Raw genomic sequence first — 15,000 nt, 5'->3', positions numbered from 1 at the left:
GCTCGCCACACATTTGAGATCACACGGCATTAACACGACAGATTTAACATCACGCACTAGAGTTGGATCGTGAACTAGTTCATTGTATAAGCCAAACAGGCAAAAATGACTCCCTCATCTCGTCTGTGGGTTGGAAAAACTCATGAGGTTTGTATTGTTATTTGTTGTTAGTAGCTATGTGTCCCGTCTCCGGGCTGATTGGCCCTCCTTTGCTCCTCATTTATAGCACTGAGATTCTGTAGTCAGTTTTACTGTGAGGTGTACTACATGATTTTTAACTTTGCGGGAAAAATGGAGATCCATAGTCTCAGCAAACCATCAACCACTACCACTGGTATTTGTATATAAAGGACTTATTCTTGTTTGTGTTACCTAAGCAGATTTGTCTTTAATTAGCTCCAGTGACGATAAAGAGGACACTTCAACTAGTTTGGAACATAAAAGCCAAAAGCCCTAACTTCCATTAGCAGCTCTAGTGTTTACTGGGACACTCTAAACAGAGTGTCTGAAGATAAACAGAGAGTCAGAAACTGGTGGACAAGAAGGCATTAATCCAGATTGACTGTCAGTCTTCTTGGGAACTGAGGGCATTTTCATGATAAGGACACGAGAACAGTGGGAATATGTCATTTTTCTGACTCTAAGCTGCTGTTGAAACAGGAAGATCTTTACTCCTCACCTTTGTAAACCATTTAGTTGTCACTTAGTACCCTTAGATTATAATTAGATATAGAGAATATATATTATATATAGAAGATTATAATAGGCTGGAGCGCCCAAGTTAAAAAATGCTTCTCTACTCAATGGTTCTCTGAGTTTTTGTGTTGCAAGATGTGTTGATGAAAACCAGATATTCAAACAGAAGGCGGTTGCAGTTTTGGTCTCAGATGTCGAACCCCCTCTGTTAGCTTTTCGAGGTGATTGTGATGATGACGGCGTAGTGTTTGTGTCTGTGGTTTTAGTATTCCTGTGCTGTGTCAGTTTGGGTTTATACTCCTGTGCTTTTGCACATCTGGCTCTCCACTTTGATTAATCACGTCCTGTGCATCTTTTGACGATTCCCTCAGATTTCTGCAGTGACCAGGGGATTAGGTTGCCATCTCTTCCAGCTGTACACAGAGTCCTAACTGTCCTGGAGGAGAGACGGCTTCCTCCTCGAATGTGATTGTAATTAATGTTGGACAGGCCAAGGCTTTCCATCTGCTTTGCAAATAAGGCCTTGCGCCTCTACTGTGTGTCATCGCCATCCGATTAGTTTTTAATGTGTCTCTTTCTCGATTGGAGCAGTTTGTGAGGAATGACTTAGAGTTGCCTGAAACTCTTCTGGGTGGTCCTTTTTATTTAAAAAACAGCCTAAAAATCTAGATATCGTGTGGCCAGAGTGAAACTACAAATTAGAATCAAGATAAATGAAAGGAAGAAAGACAAAGAAGACAAACAATTTGTCTGAAACAATTTTGAAAAATATGGGTTTGGTTAACAGACAGAGCCAAAGGAGACTTTGTGGAAAGGCAATTTCCCTGTATTATCTGTGTTTGCTAAATCAAATCAGAGAAGACTTACTCTTACACAGGTGATCTGATTTAAAACTGGCTTCACCTGTTTTCATTAGGAAATTCTCAATACATGTAGATTTCACTGACACATAGCAAATAAAATGATGACAGTGATTTAAGATTTGGCTTTCAACTGATGTCTTTAACAGCCAGCTGTGGCAGTAGTACAGATAGAGAGCTCATTTTCTGGGGCTATTCTCTTGGGACATGGATAGATTTAAGAGCCCCTGTGTTACATCCAGTCACAAGTGTTCTCTCTGCAAGCCATGTGCCTCTTCACCCCTCCTCTGCATGATTCATATAGACCTCTTGTTCAGTCATCTGTTCTCCTTAGCCTTCACCACTTGTCATCCACTGAAAAAAAAAAAGTAGGACCAGAAACATATTTGCGGATGTCTTGTTTTCCATAGAGGTCTAGTGAAGTGACAAGTATGACTCATTCTGTGTGACATGCTGCAGCTTCAGACATGTCCTAATGCACAGTGGCAGTCACTGTTAACTAGAGTTTAGGGCTAGTTTATACTTCTTGAATGTGGATTTTCACAGATTTAGTTTTCTTTGTGGCTCAATAAGACACTGACTTTGAACATGAAGTGAATGCGAGAAAATTATGATAATCTTACATTAAATGGCCATATAAAAAGAAAATGGTAGTAGTTTATGTACAGGAAATTCTGGGGTCCTCCATGAGGAGTCTTTATGTGTGATGTTTTAAGTACAAATAGATCTTTTTTCAAGTTCGAAGAGAACTCTTCTCTGCAAATCTTTCATATAATATAGTATAGTATATAATATAGTAAGTGGGGGGACACTGACCAATACTTGTAGGGTGCATCCCAGTGGAGGACAAATACAAGACGTCAATACTCACTGATTATATTGCTGAACAATTATCCAAAGCCACTGCAAGAGCTTTAATAGACAGCAGGGGGAATCTTGATATTCCTATCAGGTTTGGTTTTTGTGGTTGAGCTGTTAGCTTGTTGTTATGGTGAGTCAAGGATGCACAGAAATGGCCTTGATTTCATGGTTCACAGAACAGTAATTCCAAATGTTGTTCTTGTGTCATCTGCATTTAATTGTGATGAGTTTGTTTCACTATAGCTCTCCCCTGCCAGGCAAATAGACAGGTATGGAGGCCTCTCTAACCTGGCTCGGCTCAGAGCGCATCTACAGTGCTAGTTGGTTGTTTGCTCTTCCATCCTCTTTGTTTTTTTTGTTGGGATTTTAACAGAGGGAAGGTCCCAAATAATCCAGAAAAATACAGTCATTCATTCTTGTTTTACTTTTCCTAACATTTGAAATACCCTGTCATGATTAAAAGGTGATCTTGACCTGGCCCACAATCTAATCAGCAGACTGATTTTTCTTCAAAGGCCTATTTAGACATTGTCGGATAAAGTCCAGATGAGTATTAAAAAATGAATTTAAGTTTATACTTAGCCACATGTATGTGTCTCTGTTAGCTAGATCAAACATCTGATTGCTTTCGTCTTTGCTTTCTCTGGCTACTGCTAAAATCAGGTTTGGTGCTACTCCGAACCAGCAGTAGGTTGTAATTAGGGATGGAACGGTTCATGAATAAAATGTGTCCCATTTGGTTCGCTTGTCTCGGTTCGGGACATGTGTGTATTGTTTGGTTCAAGGCATGCACAAAAAAGCGTTGCGTCAGTAACCCATTGAAGATTCTTTTCATTTGGCACGGAAATTAAGGGTTTAAGTGTTGAGTTCAACAGCCAGGTCAGTTGTGGAAATGGCAGGCGGAAAAGAAAAAGGAGGCCCAGAGTTAGAGGATGCGCCAGCAGCATTGTTTCAGTCTCCTGTGTGGGAGCAGCATTTTGGATATAGTGCTACCTATGATGATGACGGTGGTCAGAAAGTGGTTGATAAAACTGTGTGCAAGCACTGTGCAACACATGTTGCTCATGCTAGCGGCAACACGTCCAATATGTTGGCTCATCTACGGAGACATCACCCCAGTGTGTCAATTGACAGCACAAGGAGGAGAGAGTCAGGTAGGAAAGAACAACTTGTACTGCCCGCAGCTTTTAAACAGCCTCTGATCAGACAGGGCAAAAGCCATAACGAAAGTATTGGGAGGTTTCATGGCAAAAGATATGCAGCCTTATGCTGTGGTGGAGGATGCAGGATTTCAGAATATGATTAAAGTACTCAAGCCGCGGTATAATATCCCCTCCTGCACACACTTAAGCTACATTCCCCAACTTTATGAAGTGAAACAACAAGGAATTGTCAAAGAGTTGTCCGACACAGCCTATGTAGCTCTTACTACTGATGGATGGACCTCCAGGGCCACTGAAAGTTTACTAACTGTGACTGCTCATTACATTACTTTGGAGTGGGAGATGAAAAGCCCCATTTTACAGACCCGCCCCCTTTTTCTGTACCAAAATCTCACCTATCTTTAACCTAAGACTGTATACCATAAACAACATTCGCTAGAAGTTAAACAAGGAATTCAAGATATGCTGGGGTGGACTCAAGGATCTTTTTTGAGACAAAGGCTTGGCAGTTGAAACCCTCCTGTAATGGTGAGAAAAATTACATTTACAAACTGCAAATCTCTGTGTTTTCATCTGTTTACAGAATCAGATATTTCACTGCCGCTATGTTCAAGAATGGCCCAAGATATACAAATAATTCTGCCTATTAAATTACAGTGTTTTAAAGTGCTTCCCTTTTCTCATGTTTGGATTGTATTAGTTGTCAAGCACTCTGGCAAAACATACAGCTGCCTCAAGAAACAAACAGGGTTGATGGAGAAAACATATCTGGTTAACCAGATTATGTCTTTTCCAGTCCTGCTTTATGTGTGTCATAAAAGACAAGGTGTTTCAGGACAACTCTATTGTCCATCTTAGTTCTTGCTACAGACCTTACAGTGTCTATGAATATATACATGTGTCCTAACTGTATTTTCTTTAGTAAGTAACAGACTTTGTTTTGAGATGTACACATTAGAGACCAACTGATATTGGATTTTTGGGGCTGATACCAATATAAGGGAGTCAAAAAAATCTGATATGATATATCGGCCGATATATATACATATATATATAAACACTTGACACTTGTGAAAAAGATATGTAATGAAAGCAGGATATTTTACAGTTTAACCATAAACTTTATCGTCCAAAATGACATCAGTGCACTGAAACAGTAAACTTCACTGGGAATTAAATAAAATAACTATAAAAATAAATAACTATAAATAAAAAAACTGAAGAATATAAGAATATATATATTTAACTCAAATGAAAACAAAGGATCAAATATACCTAAAATGCTGTCTGTATAACTCGACTTGACCTGAGCATTTCGGACACTTGATCAACTGCATTATTACTTCTTAATAAAAGTATTCATATCAGCGTATATTGGAGAATATAGGAGCCGATACCATTATATCTGTGATAGACCAATATCGGCCAATAAAAAAGAGTAAATAAATGAGAGCAGTGGGTCCTAATCAGATGCTCCATCAGGATTACTGGCTCAGTTTGATAAACCGATAGTACACACACAGTTGGTCGACCCTGAGGTCGGCAGATAATTATTTATAAGAAATCATTCCATTTACACTTGATGTAATCTCTGTTATTAACCCAGCTCTCAACACCCTACTATGCACTCATATATCACTCCTCTTCCCCCCAGCCCATCCACTGATGATATCTCTACATTTCCAGCTGAGATTGAGTAAAGAGATTATACTTGCTGTGTTTTTTTTCTGTCTTCCTCCTGTCTTCATTGGACATTTCACTTCAGAATGATAGTGGCGTAGGATGGAGGAGTGTAACAGGTTTAGGAGGTGATGGGCAGTGGAAGGAGGCCACACAGGAGATTTTTAGCAGACATTAACCTGGAATTAGTGCTTATGTGCCAGTGTGAGGCTGTGTTTATATATTTAGTTTGTGTAAAAGAGGCAATCAAAGAGGTTCAAACAGAGGGCAGAGATGCAAACAAGTTTGTCTCTATTTTGATTCATGGATTTAGCCTGTTTTCTGTGTTTTTTTGTCAGGGGTGGTGGGGAAGTTTGGGGTGACTGCAAGAAGGGAACAAAGGTGCACATACACTGAGGAAGTATGAACGCGTGGATGCCATAGGTGGCATTAGTGCACACTGAATCAACATGTTGATATTATGTTGATGTTAAAGAACTGGAAATCACGTCTCATCTTCTGTCTTATGTCAAATCTTAACAGCTTGTCATTTTTTATTATACAGTTAATGCCTTAATGTTGTAAGCTTTATGATTAAAGTCCTGGTTCATTTGTTGTCACCCCTGGTTACAGTGGTAACAGAAAGTGCAGTTTAATATTACAGCCTCCTTAGACCTTTTCATGATCATAAATTTAATGTTAGGCTACACAGTACAGGAGGCCAACCGCTTTGTAAACACTGGAAGGTATGTGTTTGGAATTTATGGTCTGCCCCAGTGCTAAAAAAGGTTGTGAACCTATGAACTGCTGAACTCAGACTCGACATGTTCTTGTGTGCCCATTGAACTCCATTAATTATGTAATGACCCAGTCATTTGCTCTGCTGGAGAAGCTCCATCTGGTAATGGAGATGACCGCGGCCAACAGGAGTGGCGTAAATGTCACAGTAAACATTCCAGATGTCACATTCTTCTCTAATACCACAGACACAAATGCTGGGATTTATCTGTAGTGCTAGTAAAGCATAAAAAGAGGAGGGAAGGAAGGAAAGAAGAAAGGCATACCCAAAGAATGCTTGAGGGTCATGAGTTCATGCTGTTGATGCCAAATTCTGACCCTACCGACTGCCTGTTTCGGCATAAATCGAGATTCATCAGACTGGAATACATTTTTTCAGTCTTTATCAGTCCAGTGTTGGTAGGCCACTGCCCACTGCAGCCTCAGATGTCTGTTTTTGGCTTACAGGAGTGGAACCTGATGTGGTCTTCTGTTGTTTGATGTGTTAGGTCGTCTGAGATAGGGGATGTCACAAGAACCACAACTTAAGCACCAAGTTGATGCCAAAATACACGTTTTGTACAGTACAGTTAGTACCAAGAGTACCGTAGATGTCGTAGGTATTGGAGATGTGAATTCTTCTAGGACTGATGAGTACAGTACCAACCATCCTCTCCACAACATTCTGGCAGGACAAAGAAGCAGCTACAGCTGCAACAAACGTCTCATCTCACTGCGCTGAAGTGGAGATCCTTTGTTCCCACGGCCATATACAACAACTCAGCTTTCTTCTTTCCCCTAGGGGATAAATAAAGTACAGTATAATAACTGTAAAAGCATGACAGCTCATAATCTGAGCTGGGTGCCCACAACATTAGTAGGCTAGTCATTACTGTTCAGAGTTGAGTATTTTCACATCATTGGTCTGTCACATTGTTATTCAATTTAAGTTACTACTTGCACACTGACTTACATGGAGGTGTGTGCATGTGTTGTGTGTCTGTGTGCATGCACACGTGTGTATATGTAGCACACTATGTGTGCAGCAGCCTCTGTTTTCTGTTTTTTTACAGCGGTGGTATTGAATTTGGTATTGAGAATTGTGGAATTTCATTGGTGATCAAATTTATCATGACATCTCTAGCTTGAGATACTGTTCTGCTCAGCACTTTGGGGAGTGCTTATCTGAGTTACCGTAGCCTTTCTGTTGGCTCGAAAGAGGCTGACCAATCTCCTCTAACCTCTCTCATAAACCAAGATTCTGTCCGCCGAACTGCTGCCCACTGGATGTTTTTGTTTTTTCATACAATTCTGAGTAAACTCTAGAGACTGTTGACTGTTGACTCTCACCAACAATCATGCCACAGTCAAAGTCATTGATATCAATTTTTTTCCCATTCTGACCTTTGATGTGAACATTAACTGAGAGTTTATTGATGATTGACTCATTACAGAATTGCATGAAGAAGCGGGTGCACATTTTAGATATGTAATAGATCGGTTAAGAGGAAAAGAAAACCTGTCGATGGTGTTACATATCATCCATCAGTGATGAGGCGTGCCTTCCAAGATTATCGCGAGTTAAACTTAAACTCAACTTTTACTGATCAACCCACTTAACCGTATCTGACTTGTTATGCCTCCGCGTCGGCGACAGCAAGGCCAGAGGCATTATGTTTTCGGGTTGTCTGTGTGTCCATCCCATTCTCATGAAGGCGATACCTCAGTAACGCCTTGAGTAAATTTCTTTAAATTTGGCTCAAATATTCATCTGGACTCAAGAATGAACTGATTAGATTTGGTGGTCAAAGGATATAAGTCACCGTGACCTCAAAAATCAAGTTTTTTGCCATAACTCACAAATTCATATTCTCATTATGACACAATTTAACACAAATGTCTATGGATGAAATGATGATGTGACTTCACTTTGACATCATAATCTTCTGTAAAAACAATTGTGGCCAATAGTGTAACTCAGGAAATGGAGATTGTAACCATATTTCTAAAGCTGCTGCATTGAGTCTGATGTTTGGATTATGGTGTGAAAAAGAGAGTGAGTGTATTTTACATGTCATACATACATGTCAAATGCAGCATGTCAGGGACCCAGAAATGTAAGGTAGACCAACAATTAATGTTTATTTAACAATGGTAAATGTGTTAGGGTGGAGTTTTCCTTTAAGGCTAGGGTCAAGGGGTTGGGAAATCTATGTAGTCACTCACTTAAAGTCTTTACAAGTACACAAATACAGACGTGACTTGGCTTGCAACACTGGTGTCACAAAGAAAGCTGGAACCCTCTGCGGTGGTCTGAAACAACCACATGTCCATAGTGAGAAAAAGGCCCCATGTGAGCGCCAATGCTCCTGACCCTTCTGAGCAAGTAGCCTCCCTTTCAGCCACGCAGTCGCTGACAAATTTACAACCCCTAGGCTGACTTTCCAAACATGATACTGACAGGAAAACAGTTGGAGATGGGAGGGATGGTGGGACAGAGGAAGGAAGAGAGAGATGAGAAAAAGAATAGGAGGAGGAGGAAGTGAAGCAAGATGTGTTCATGCTGTGTTTTATCAGAAACTAATATGTATGTCATTTCAAAATCACAGAAATATGCAATGATTTAGCTCACAACTGCAGTTTCATCGCTGTTTATTGCATATTTTCTTTTTTGAAAAAATACCTTTTTTGCTTTGAGCAAGTTTACAACAAGTATTTGGGCTAGGGTTAGGATGGTTAAAGGTAGGGGTACGGTTTCAGTTAAAGAATTGATATTGGTATTCAATTACAGAATTCAATACAGATTTGTATGATTTTCCATTCCGCTTTTCTAATTCAGTACATTGTTTTTTGCAAAAAGTTGCGGAGGACAGAGAGAGAGAGCTGAGGCCTCTAACCAGAGAAGAAAAATAGAGTGATAGAAGAAAATACAAGGAGGAGAGAGCAATGAGACATAATAAACCTGTAAATAGAGAAAAAGATAAAGAACAGTCAGATGAGATAGAAATAAGATGAAAAAAGATGTTGGTATTCATATCTCAGTAGGTACAACATTACACTAATATGTCCAGGGGTCAGGGGTTCGACTGCCAATGAGAACACCCAAAGCAAAAATGTATTCGATTCCAGTGCCATGAGGCTTTCTGCATAAAAGGATCTTATCACTAAGGATGTGCAGGGGAAACTCCGCCCAGTACTTCCTCCTGTACAGTCACTTTCCACACCTCCAAGCAGCTAGTCTCCTGGATACCTTATCTGAGTGTTTAAAAGTCCAGTATGAATCCTTTTCCAACAGGAAGCCTCCAATCTTTTTTTTGTGTACATCTACATTGCCTTTGTTATACATAGATTAGCTGCTGTCTAAGCCCAGCTGGTATTGTATACACTCTGAGCGAAATGTAACTCTTCATCTAATCAACAGAACAATACACAATTTCTTCATTCAGGTTATTTAGTGCAGAATCGGTTCTGTTTAATAACTTTTCACTTTTATCTGCTATATCATCTCCAAATAGAAAAATAACTAAAGGCTAGACAGTGGTCCAGAAGAACCATACAATTACATTTCAGTAATCAGGAGCTTAGCTTTTCCAACCCAGTTTAGAAACCTCCATCCCAACCCTGTATGAAAGTGGTGGAAAAACTATAACTCTACAAGCAATCCTGATATGAAGCCTAATCCAGTTAAAAGTTTTCTCTGCTGCTAAACATGGTATCTTGTCGGGAGCAGGTAGTGGTGATGGTCACTTGCGCAGAGCTTCAGCCATTGTTGCATTTACAATACAAGAGATTATATTACGCACTGTCTTTAGGGCAGACTGGATGCTACAGTGAGTTGCTATTTGAAAGTGGCGAGATGGTGGACCGAAGCATGCTGACTTCAGTAGAACAAAGTTATTGTGGCAGGCAGTCTGAAGATAACTAAAGGCATGCTGTCTACAGTTTGCTAGCAATCATGGTCGGTAGAATCTGATTAGCCATAAGGGCAAGCCAAGCACAACTATAACCTAATGCCAATATCTGATCATTTGAGGGCCACTTTTGCTCAAAATATCTGTGTGCATGTATAATCCAAACAACTGTTCAAAACATCATAAAATGGCACGCATACTTTATTAGATCAACAAAAGGGGGAAAGTGGTGGTACTTAGTCAGTGCTGTTCCATAAATGTGCAGACCTAAAATTACATTTTTCAATGTAGACTACATAAGAGATATTTTTTCCAGAAAGCAATCTCCACTCCATGAAAAAACCTAAAGGAGCTATTTATAAGTTTTGCTAGCCAACATTAGCATTAATAGCTGTTTACTTACCAGTCTAGAAGAAACATTGGGAATTCTGAATCAAACTTCATTCCTTTATTCACTAAGAGCTGTCTCCAATGGTGCAAAGCAACGTCAGTGTTAACTCTTGTCTCTATCACTTCTTTTCTTCTATTGAAGTTGGCACGCTAACCAGCTAGCTCCAAACTATCATTAATATATATTATATCCAACCTTTAATATCATCCTGAACAATCAAAATCAAAATGAACTAGTATGGAAGCTGAAAACTGTCCATGTTGTTCAAGTGTGGATGACTTGGGACAATCATTGAGATTTTTTATTAAAAGGTAATTCCAGTTTATTTATAAGTTTGTCAGGTTTGTCTTATTTTTGTAGCTCCACATTTAAACTTAAAATGCACCTCAAACTCTGAGGCAAAGTACTAATCATAGAGCCTGATAAATAGTTGCAGAATTCATCTAACTGCCATAAACACATGCTTTAAAACAGGCTTTTCTTATGTGCAAAACTATCCACAAGCTTCTATTACTTAGCACCATATAAAATTGAAAGGTTCTGATCAGAGTGCTGGAGCTAATAGCTAATTATGTACTATGCGCTAAGGGGGAGGTTTCCTTCTTTCCTTCCTTCATGAATTGTGCTGTTTAAGGCATAAAACTGGCACAAAACAATTTGTCATATTGTTAAACTCTCAGTTACAGTGGATTCATAAAGTATTCGGACCCTTTCACTTTTTGCACAGTTTCTTGTGCTGTAGATTGCAATTTTTATCAATTAATCTACATTCAATAATACATAGTAACAATAAGTGAAAGCATATGTTTTTGCACTTTTGCAGTTTTTTCATGTACATTCTTCTGACCATGCTGTGGCTCTGCAGGTTGTGGCCCTGTGCATCCTCTTTGCTTTAATTATCTTTGAGATGTGTCTAGAACTTGACTGGAGTCCACCTGTGGCAAATTGAATTGATTGCATATAGATTAGAAAGGCATACAACTGTGTATAAAAGGTATTCACACTGCATGTCAGGACAAAAAATAAGACAATTTACAGGTAAATCTACAACACAATCAAGTGTACAAAAAATGAAAGAGACTGAATACACTCTCAAACCACTGTTTTTGGTTCGTTTTGATTCGTGTTCTACTCTTTCTGTTCTACTGACCCGTATAGTGACAAAGAGATGTAAAATCCCTTATAAACATTTTTTTATTGTAATTGTATTGTACTTGTAATGTATATAACATAGTAGAAAACATAATGACATTTGAATAGATTTACACACTCATTTTCTGCTTTAATACCCCGTGTTGTCACATCAATTTTTATTTTATTACTTACAACAGAAGTTATCTCAAGGCAGTTTTCAAATACAGCAGGCCTAGACCTTCTCTTTATAATATTATTGACAGAGACCCAACAATTCCCACCAAGAGCAAGCACTAGGCGACAGTGGCAAGGAAAAAATTTCCTTGAGGCAGAAACCTTGAGCAGAACTGGACTCAGGGTGGGCGGCCATCTGCCTCGACCAGTTGGGTTGGGGGAGAGAGAGAGAGAAGAGAGAGCAGAGAGAGAGAGAGCATGCAAGCAGGACAGAAAGAGAGAGACAGAGCAAGAGAGAGTGCAGAGGAAAGACAGCATGCGTAGTAATATTAATAACATTAACAGCAATAATAATGTAATAGTAACTCTAATGCTTATCATAATTTATGTAAAGAGTAAATTTAGCAGCAGGTGTAAACAGGATGATAGGGTAGTAGGTGGTTTGCAGTTGCAGATCAGACTCTACAGCTCTGTAGGCGGAGGACCTGCAGAGAGTAACAGGAGGAGAGAAAAGACGAGGGTGGGGGTGGGTAGGGGTAGGGTGGGTGTAGGGGGCAGGAAGGAGATAGAATAAGAGAAGGGAGAGAGAGAGCCACACGCCTAGGAGCTCATGTGCTCTTGAAGGAAAAAACGAACGCACACAACCTGACTATACTATAGTTAACCATAGATAGCTCAAAGTTTCTGCTCAAGGAAATTTTCCTGCAGCTGTCGCCTAGTGCTTGCTCTTGGTGGGAATTGTTGGGTCTCTGTCAATAATATTATAAAGAAGGTCTAGACCTGCTCTATTTGAAAAACTGCCTTGAGATAACTTCTGTTGTGATTGTCGCTATACAAATAAAATTGACATTGACACACAGCGGATTAGAAATTAGTGTGTAAATCTATCAATGTCATTATGTTTTCTACTATATTAATACATTACAAATTACAATACAATTACAATAAAAAATGTGTATTAAATTTCACATCTCTTTGTCACTATACGGCCAGTAGAACAGAAAGATAGAACAGTAGTGAGGCAGAAAAATAAACAAAAACAGTGAACAGAAAGAGTAGAACAGTAGTGAGGCAGAAAAATAAACCAAAAACATGGTCTAGAGTGTATTCAGTCTCTTGATTTTTGTACACTTGATTGTGTAATTTACCTTTAAATTGTTTGTTTTTTGTCCTGATATGCAGTGTATGTACCAAAGTTTAACCAATCAAAAACACCGAACTGATGAAATACTCAGTCATTACATTTTTTCACAATCATTTCTGTGTCAATGGCTAATTCAACATCTTTTGTTCAGCGTTCTGTGGTCCATCTGAAAATAATTTCCTAATTAATTAGATATTAGCCTTAAAAATAGGTATGTTTTGGGCGTGCCTGTTTGATTGACATGCTGATTCTCAATTGATTAAACTGACGAGACAGGTTGCGAGGTCAGTCAGCGGGGAGAGCTTGGGTCAAATGCATGTCATCTAGAATCAGTTGTGTTAAATTTCTTTACGTTCTCATATTTTGTCAGTGGAGGATGAATTTTGCTCTGTCAGTTTTGCTGTTAGTTATTTAGTTTTAATTAATTTTCGGTTCACTTGAATTGATGCCCGTTCTTTGGACTAACAGACTGGAGGATCTGATATCCATTTTTTTTTGGTAAGTAAATGTTTATTTCTGAACGTCCTACAGTTTAAATTATATGATCCTCCTAAAAACTAGTGTGTTTTTTTTCCTACGTTTTTGACCAGAGAATGGTCACAGAGAAACAGGAGACAGTTAACATCTAATTCATATTATAGTTAATTTAATACATAGTTAATGTGAATTACGGATGCTGTGTCAACCTAGCTAGCTAGCTGATTCCTTAGTGTTTGTTATGCTAACTGTACCTGGTCCCAAACATGCAAACATTTGCAGGACACAGTTATAAATATAAAATAAACAATGAACTCAGTATCATGTTATTAGAAAAAAACAGTCGCTGATAAATTTTCCTTCATGCAGCAAAACATTCAGGTTTATCTCATTAACGTATTTTTCTGTCTCCTCATCTCACTGGTATCGTATTATATTGAGTGCAATACACAATTATAGAAGAGATTTCTTGTAGGGATTTGTCATTTAATACTGTAAATCTCATACACAGCAGTCCTCAACTGAAGCAGACATTCATGCACTATCCTGACAGCTGGTATATGTTGATTAATGTGATATACCATGTCTTAACTTCAAGTGTTTGTCTTTTACTGTCCAATTCAAAGGTATCCCACTGAACTGAATGCACTGGTGCACCAGCAAGGGACCTTTGTAAGGACAAAGGAACTAATGGACATCCTTAGTTCTGAAATGAGTTGTGATTGATATTATGTGCCAAAAACCACTTTCAGTTCACTCTTCTCTGATGAGAGAATTTGTTATCGTTTATTATTTTCTGTCTCAGTATTCAACAGGTTCTAGTTTCTTGCCTTACCATTTCTGTCTGTTGTTGATAGTTAGTTGATAGTTGTCTGATCAGTCAAACAGAATTATGAATATTAAATTGCGAAATACATTGATGGATCAGCTCTAGCACCATCACACCTTCACAGGGAAGATTTACCAATTTAACATCAAACAGTTCAGTAGGAAAACAGTAAGAACTGAGAAAACCAGAAACTGCAACCTGGAGCAAAAACGAGACTCTTAATTAGATGTAGTGCTGCTGTTACCATCATAGACGTATGTATTCGCTTGCACCACTCGTTAGTGTGAACTGAAAAATTGGCACTGCTGAGATTTTGAAGCAAATTTTAGTATAGTCAGCTAATGTACATAGTTTATTCATTACTTAGTTATTGTCATTGAAAAGGTTTTTATAAATACTGTGATTAAATTGTACTGAGTATGTTTTTCCAAATCTACCATATTGCCTCATGATGATCTAACAGGTCACTTTGGGAATTATATTTCAGTGTTTTTAAAGTTGTTAAGTACAATGGACACATTAGAAAAAGCACAAACTCTCAATATCTATCTTTAGATCCTTCATTGTAAATGTTCAAGGACAGCAAATCATTAAACATTTCTATTATTTATTTTTTATTAAAGCCAACAAGAAAGAGTCTTTAGTAAAAACTTTCATCAATGTGTTCTTGTATATACAATGTTGTGCATGTTGCTTTTGTTTAAATACAATGCTTCTTATTTCTAAAAAGAATAAGAACTAACTGAAGTTAAGGGTTATTGTGATTTATGAGAACCATGTTTTTTGTGAACAATTGGGACTCCCCAATACTTGACAATCAAGATTCATTTTGAAAGGCAATTCGATTGATTGGATGAATGGATATGGATGGATGGATCGGTGGATGGATGATGAGTAATATGGAGGAGGATGCATGGATGATGG

The 15,000-nt window shown here is 38.5% G+C and overlaps 1 protein-coding gene across 2 annotated transcripts in view; it reads left to right on the top strand.

Moving 5' to 3' along the window:
• bmp6 (bone morphogenetic protein 6) overlaps positions 1 to 15,000 on the top strand; it is a 60,785-nt gene that overhangs the window by 1,059 nt on the left and 44,726 nt on the right. The window lies entirely within an intron of this gene.

This window comes from Seriola dumerili, unplaced genomic scaffold (assembly GCF_002260705.1).
Source record: "Seriola dumerili isolate Sdu_G_001 unplaced genomic scaffold, Sdu_1.0 BDQW01000822.1, whole genome shotgun sequence".
Lineage (NCBI taxonomy): Eukaryota > Metazoa > Chordata > Actinopteri > Carangiformes > Carangidae > Seriola > Seriola dumerili.
Note: the sequence above shows the minus strand (reverse complement) of the source record. Positions and strands in the feature narration are given on the sequence as shown.